The sequence below is a fragment of the Stenella coeruleoalba genome (genome assembly GCF_951394435.1).
Source record: "Stenella coeruleoalba genome assembly, chromosome: 4".
Classification (NCBI taxonomy): domain Eukaryota; kingdom Metazoa; phylum Chordata; class Mammalia; order Artiodactyla; family Delphinidae; genus Stenella; species Stenella coeruleoalba.
This window is the reverse complement of record NC_137149.1, coordinates 75571047-75578675: the sequence shown is the minus strand read 5'-3', so window position 1 is coordinate 75578675 and position 7629 is coordinate 75571047. Positions and strand designations below refer to the sequence as shown.

General features: G+C 44.3%; 1 long non-coding RNA gene across 1 annotated transcript in view; it reads right to left on the bottom strand.

Moving 5' to 3' along the window:
* Positions 1-247: 247 nt before the first annotated feature.
* LOC307185235 overlaps positions 248-7629 on the bottom strand; it is a 46838-nt gene continuing 39456 nt past the window's right edge. Inside the window, exon 4 of the long non-coding RNA XR_013827922.1 lies at positions 248-1993. This is a non-coding gene — a long non-coding RNA (uncharacterized lncRNA). The remainder of the gene's footprint in view (positions 1994-7629) is intronic.

The following is a 7629-nucleotide window of genomic DNA, read 5'->3' as shown; positions in this document are numbered from 1 at the left end:
TGGCTTGATCTTTATTTCAGATGTAGTGAGATCAGTGATATGCTCTGTGCTTCTCTTCTGCTTTCTCAGGCCTCAGACAAGAGGAGGCTTTTAATGCTGAATTCCAACACCTTAAAAGCAGACAAAGGGATGGAAACTTAGGAAAGTTGATTTAACATGGCCCAGGCCTTTCAGGAATCTCATGGGTCTCTGGAATTTCTGACAGCCCAGTTTCTACCCTTTAGCATGAGGGCAGAGAAGGGCTTATTTAAAACTGGGGCCCAGGGCTTTCCTGGTGGTGCAGTGGTTCAGAATCCGCCTGCCAATGCAGGGGACACGGGTTCGAGCCCTGGTCCGGGAAGATCCCACATGCCGTGGATCAACTAAGCCACAACTACTGAGCCCATGCGCCACAACTACTGACGGCTGCATGCCTAGAGCCCATGCTCCGCAACAAGAGAAGCCACCGCAATGAGAAGCCCGCGCACCTCAACGAAGAGTAGCCCCCGCTCACCACAACTAGAGAAAACCCGCGCACAGCAACGAAGACCCAATGCCACCAAAAATAAAATAAATAAATTTATATTAAAAAAAACAAAACTGGGGCCCAGTAATTTGGAGAGTTAAATGGTCAGGATAAGGAGGTCTCAGCCAAGGAGGTGAGGTCTGTTCACAACCAATTCCATCTATGTTTAAAACCTTCCATGCACCCTTTGAGAGCTCAGCTGGTAGAGCGGAGGACTATAGACCTGACATGTGTGGATATCCATCTATGTTTAAACCTTCAAAGGTTTCCTTACTTCCCTTAGAATAAAAGCCAGACTCCTTACTGTAGCCCAGCAGGACTTGCATGTCCTGGTCTCTTATCTCTCTTCCACTCCCTGTCCTCCAGCCACACTGGTGACCCTTCTGGTCCTCACACATGCCACCCCCTTCCTTTCTTGTAGCCTTTGCATATGCTGCTCCTCTGGCTTTTCACAGATTCAGCTTCTTATTATGTTTCAGGTCTCAGCTTAGGGTCGCTTTCTCAGTGTGGCCTTCTCTAACCATCTCACGTAAAGTAGCAGCATAACCTCTGCTCCTGTCACTTTTACCTGCTATCAATCTCACTGTTTCCTCCCTAGTACGTCTTAGTTTATAACGTTCTTATTTATTTAGTTGTTTCCTTACTTAGCTTCTGCTTCCTCCACTAGACCGTAGACTCCATGAAGGCAGAGGACTTATTTCTCTCATTCACCAGCATATACCAGCTCCTAAGACAGTATCCAGTCTGTGGGAGGTGCTCAACACATAGTTGGTGAGCAAAGACTGAAAGAATTGTTTCCCTTCAGGGCACTAGCTGCTGTATTGGTGGAAGGTTCATCTTAGCTCTCAGAGTGGTTTTCAAACTCTCAACATGTTCTGTTGCCTTCCTGCTCTGGGCTAAGCCTTTCATCCATCCAAAGACCAAACAAAGTCTTGACTCGGGTCTCTCTGAGGTCTCTCCCCTGGTACACTGAGCACTCTAAGGGAGCAGATGTTTTCTCAATGGGTGAAACAACCTGTTTCTCACGGGTGTGCCCTCTCCCAGTCAGACAGGATGTGCCCTCAGAGCTTGCCAGGGCACGCTTCTCCAGAAATGCAGGCACTGCTCAAGCTCAACTGAGCCGCCGGAGCGTGGCAGCCAGGAGCGTCCACAGGAGACGACCAGCAAGCTCAGGAGAGATGCACATGGAAAAATAAAACTCTTAACTTGGGAGCCAACCTGGGGCTGGAAAGTCCACTTTGAAAGAAATCCCAACAAGAGCCAAGAGAGTTGGAAAAAACAGGAAAACTCCCATCAACACATACATTTTCACTGGAGCCATTCCATCTGTGTTTGTTTCTCCAGGGCCTTGCCGTGAGGACCTTACTTGCATTGACCATCAAAAACATTCAGTTCAGGGACTTGCCTGGCAGTGTGGTGGTTAAGACTCCGCGCTCCCACTGCAGGGGCGGCAGGTTCCATCCCTGGTGGGGAATTAGATCCCACAAGCTGTGCAGCAGAAAAAAAAAAAAGAACATTCAGTTCAGGGTGAAAAGGGAGAGGAGAGTAGAATGAAGATAACAAGGCCACGGGCAAGGGAGAAGGGCTGCTGTGGAAACACTTCCTGGCTCTAGAGGGTGATGATCTCCAGAGTTTCCCTGGGGTCTCCTTTGGACCCCTCCTCCCGGAGAGGGGGGTATGTTACAACAGGGAGAGTCTTGGCCTGACGGCCAGCAGCCCTGGGTTCTGCTGCTCTCAACTGTGCTCCTCGCTTTGCTGAGTGACCTTGGACAAGCCACTTCACCTTGAAACGTGGGTTCTTCTTCTATTAAATGAGAAACTGAACTTTTTTTTTTATTGAGGTATAGTCGATTTACAATATTATAGACGTTTCAGGTGTATAACATAGTGATTCACAATTTTTAAAGATTATACTCCATTTATAGTTATTATAAATATTGGCTATATTACCTGTGTTGTACTATATATCCTTGTAGCTTATTTTATACCTAGTAGTTTGTACCTCTTACTCCCCACCCCCGTCTTACCCCCTCCCCCATTCCCTCTCCCCACTGGTAACCACTAATTTGTTTTCTATATCTGTGAGTCTGCTTCTTTTTTGCTATATTCACTAGTTTTTTTTGTTTTTAGCTTCCACATACAGTATTTGTCTTTTTCTGTCTGACTTAGAATTTGAACTTTTAAAAAAACATGGTAAAATATATGTAACATACAATTAATCACTTTCATCATTTTGAAGTGTATATAGTTCAGTGGCATTAAATATAATCACATTGTTGTGCAACCATCACCATCCATCTCTAGAACTTTTTCATCTTCCCAATTGAAATTTCATACCTGTTAAACAGAAACTCCTCATTCCTCCCTCTCCCCTACCCTGACACTCACCATTCTACTTTCTGTCTCTATGAATTTGCCTATTCTAGGTGCCTCATATAAGTGGAATCATACAGTATTTGTTCTTTTGTGACTGACTTATTTCACTCACCATAATGTCTTTAAGGTTTATCTATGTTCAAGGTTCACATGTTGTAGCATGCGTCAGAATTTTAAGTCTGAACACTATTCCATCGTATGTATATACCACATATTGTTTACCCATTTATCCATTGATTGGTTTGCTTCCGCCTTTTGCCTATTGTGAATAATGCTACTTTGAACGTGGGTGTGCAAGTATTTGTTTGAGTCCCTTCTTTCACTTCTTTTGGCTATGTACCCAGAAATGGAATTGCTGGATCATACGATAATTCTATGTTTAATTCCTTGAGGAACCACCAAATTGTTTTCCATAGTGGCTGCACCATTTTACATTCCCATCAGCAATGCACAAGGGTGCCAATAAAACATTGAACTTTTATTAGTCAGAGAATCCATTTTTCAGAAGAAATGTTCCAGGATGCTCTATATGCAAAAGACATTTAGAGTGGAGTGCTCCAAAGCAGTGGGGGCGAGGAGTCCAGTAACCCCAAGAGTGTCTCTATGGAACAAAATGAAAATTGGATAAGACGTTCTCTAAGGCAGGGGTCGCCAACACCTCGGGCCGCCACAGACCGGTACCTGTTAGGAGGTGATGGCAGGCAAGTGAGTGAAGCTTCATCTGCGGCTCCCCATGGCTCCCTATCGTTTGCATTACTGCCTGAACCACCCCCCCTTCCCCACCCCTGGCTGTGGAAAAATTGTCTTCCATGCAACTGGTGCCAAAAAAGGTTGGGGACCGCTGCTCTAAGGCTCCTTCACGTGTCAAGCATCAATGAGTCTACATTCACGTGACATACTGAGCAGCCAATAGGCATAAGGCATATTTGATTTACTTATACATTACCTGTTCCACAAAGGATTTGAGAAGATTTGCAAAAACCTATACAATAGAAAAGGATAAAATACATAGTCAAGAGTATCAGGGCAGAGAAAGGTGGGAGGGATACCTTTAAGGTATATGAGCAGACACTGCCTCTGTCCATGGGCTCTCTCAATCTGAGCATTGTAGGTGAAGGAATGTCAGAGAAATCCAGAGCAAGATTGCCCTATGAACATGTGGAAGCTCCAGAGGCGAAGGAAGACAAGACTGTTTATATTATACATTACTTCACCCAAAGCCACATCGCAAGACTCAAAGAATGAAGAAAGAATCTATTTGGGGCCTAACAAAAGCATGCTGAGGAAGCAGAGTTAGTGCTTCTAAGAATGCACCTAAGTCATAAGCCCGAGGTTTACATCCTAGCTCCACTACCTGCTAACCCAGGGCACAATACTTGACCTCTTTAAGCCTCCATTTTCCCATCTATAAATGAGGGTGATGCTAAGGATTGCTGTGAGGATTAAGTGAGACAATGCAAGTCCAGGGCCTAGTAGAGTAAGCTATCAGTACATGGTAGCTGGAATTATACTCCGGAGGGTCCCATACCATGTCTTTCTTGTTCATCCCTCTCTCCCCAGCACTTAACAGAGTGCTGGTCTTAGTACGTACTGAATGGATGCTTGCAGACTTGATTTGATATAGATGCTTTTCCTGTTTGACACGCCACACTCCCACATTGATGGGTGACAGGGTCACAAAGCATGAGGTCAGGCTAGTTAAAGGCGTTGTCCACTAGGTAACACCGAGACTAAATGCTCATGGAGTTTGATGAAATTCATGCTATGGAATGTATATGACCCAGGTCAAGGGCCTCTACTGTGCTCTCCCTCATGCCCTCCCTCTTCAAAGGAATGTGTTTTGTTTATTCCAGTGAAAGATGTAAAATGATAAATTGGATAATAAATTAGGACAGGAGAGATATCAGCCCTGCAAACTTCATTTCAGTTCAAACTTCTACTATTTATTGAATGTTTAACATTTAAGGCTCTTCATTGGGCACTGTTGGAAATTTGAAGATTAGCAAGAAAACACCTCTTCTCTCAAAGCATATACTTTCTAATAAATGGGTAGCATATAGATATGCTACTATGAGAAAAATGCCATAAAGATGATCAAATGAACAATATGGGAAATGGAAGAAGGCAGAAATTACATTCAGTTGTAATTATCTGGTTATGTTTCTCAAGAGAGGTACCCTTCCAGATGGTCTTTGCATTTGGTACCATGGGGTAGGGGAGGAAAGTAGATTAGAGGCAGGGGGAATGAGACGAACAAAGTATAGCGTGCTTGGCAATCAATGAGTCATCTATTTTAGGTGGATCATATAATACACGTAGAAGAATAAGTCTAGAAAGAGGGCTTTGAGGGCCTTGAGGTTCAGATGAAGATTTATAGGGAATGGAGAGCAACTGAGAGATTTTGAGCAGGGAAGTCGTGCGATCAGACTGGTAATGGGGAAAATTAAACTAGCAGTGTTATGTGAAAGGGATTGAGGTGGAGCACGGCAGGAAGTGGGGGATGACTTAGGGAGCAGCTGAAGTGGATCTGGGAAGAAATTACGAACGAGGGTGTGGGCAGCAGGAATGGGCAAGAGGGGCCTATTGGAGAGGCTTTGTTGAGGTAACTACAATAGGATTTAAGTCAGTTCCCTTGTTTTACTTGGAGAGAAAATGAAGTTTGGATGCTTCATCTTTCCCAAATCAACTCTCACTATCTTCCAGTGAAAAGACCCCAGGCTTGGAAGCAAAGTGTGGACCCCGGGTCTGTAGGTTGGGAGAGGGGCTTGGAGAGCTGGAAGCATCTCTTATTCTCCTTGGTGCTCCATGTGCTTTAGCCCGGCCTCAGAGGAAAGAGCTAGAGGAGCGAGCTGTGAGAAGGAAGCTTCCCCGCCCCTCCCCAGGTTCTCAGTTCTGCTTGGACAGCCCCACATCACAGGGTGAGGCTTGGCACCCTCATCTGTGATAATAAAAACACAGCACAACAGTCATGTATCTCTTGGAATGTGACAACGACCAGATTATTAGCTTACATGTTCTTAACCTACTGTCCTTTCTCCCCTCCACACCCTCCACCAACTAAAGAGAGTTTTTTTTTTTACTGCTTAGCTTCTTCCCTTCCTCTACTCTCTAAGAAGAATTCCGTCTACTGATCCTGTTTTTCTTGTGATACAGAAATAGGGAGAGAGAAACCAGACTGGACAGTTAGGAAAAGGGATAAAATTCTGATGGCTTGCTCCAGTTCAGGGTTACCCTTCTCTCTGTAAAATTCAGGTCAAGGACTATATCGACTAGATACTAAAGAATGAAGCCAGAAGATCAAGTCAACCCATATAATACGGACCTAAGAGAGAAGTAGGAAAAAAAAAAAATGAAAAAGACTTTGGGCTGGGCTTCAGGGAACATTTGCAGGGGGAGTCTTGATAAATGAAAGGCTCCAAGATAGAAAATATGTTGTTGTATGGTATGGATTGAATCTCTTTTAATACTAATTAAATGTTGCAATTTCGGTTTTGGCTGCTCACCGCTTTTAATGTTTTATGTTTTTAAAGTTTTGGTTTTATGTCATACCATGCTTAGACTAGACAATATTGTATTCCAGCTTAACAGCAGGAATTCTGGGACCAAACTCTTGGATCTCAAATCCCATTGCTACCACTTAATAGCCGTGTGATCTTTGGCAAGATACTTCATTCTCTGTGACTCAGTTGCTTTGTCTGCAAAATGAGTTAACAAGAGTATCTACTTCAGAGAGCTGTTGTGAGGAATAGATGAGTTGATATTTGTAAAGCTCATGTAAAGCCCAACATGTAGTTAGCCCTACATAAGCATTAGCTATTAGTAGGTACAGGAAAATTTGAGGTCATGAGATTTTTCTGCCTTGGTTCAACCAAGATGGCGTAGATGACTGTCAGAGAAGAATTATTCTCAGTAAAACAGATCCTAACTTTTGGGAAGGAATGGAGGTTCTAGGCAGTTGTAATAGGCGGATTTCTAAAATGAAACCCAAAGATCCCCACCTCTGGGTTTTCACACCCTTGTGTAATCCATTTCCTATTGAGAGTGGGCTGGACCTGGTGACTTGTGTATAACTCACAGAATATGACAATGATGGTAGGATATCATTTTCGTGATTAGGTTACAAAAGGTTGTGATTCTGGTCTTGCTAGCAGGCTCTTTCATTTGCTGGCTGTGATGATGCTAAAGCTGCCTTGGTGGGGAGGCCCTCACGGCAAAGAACTGGGGGAAGCCTGGGGCCAAACAGCCTGTAAAGAATTGAGACCATCAGTCCAGCAGCCTGTGAGGGACTGCCAACAACCACTGAGTGAGCTGGAAATGGATCCGGCCTCAGGTGAAACTTGATTTCAGCCTTTTGAGAGACTCAGGCAGAGATCCCCGTTAAGCCATGTCCAGATTCCTAACCCCAGAAACTGTGAGATAATTAATTTGTGTTGTTCTAAACCATTACATTTTAGAGTATTTTGATACATAGCAATAGATAACTAATTCAGCAATGTACCAAAGGAGGAACTTGGGAACCCAGAGACCCAGCTCTAGGATATGAGGGTGGAAGTTGGGGAGGCCTTGAGGGTGAGAGTCACCATTGAAGGAGCATCCTATTGTCACACTGGGGAGAGCACACCCTCATCTACGTGGGGAGGAGAGCAACTCAGGCAGAGCCCTTCAGGATGAAGTGGCTGAGGCTATCCTAGGGCTTCCTGTTCAAGTGCCTATCAGCCTGGGAACACTTAGTTCTCATCTTGCATCAC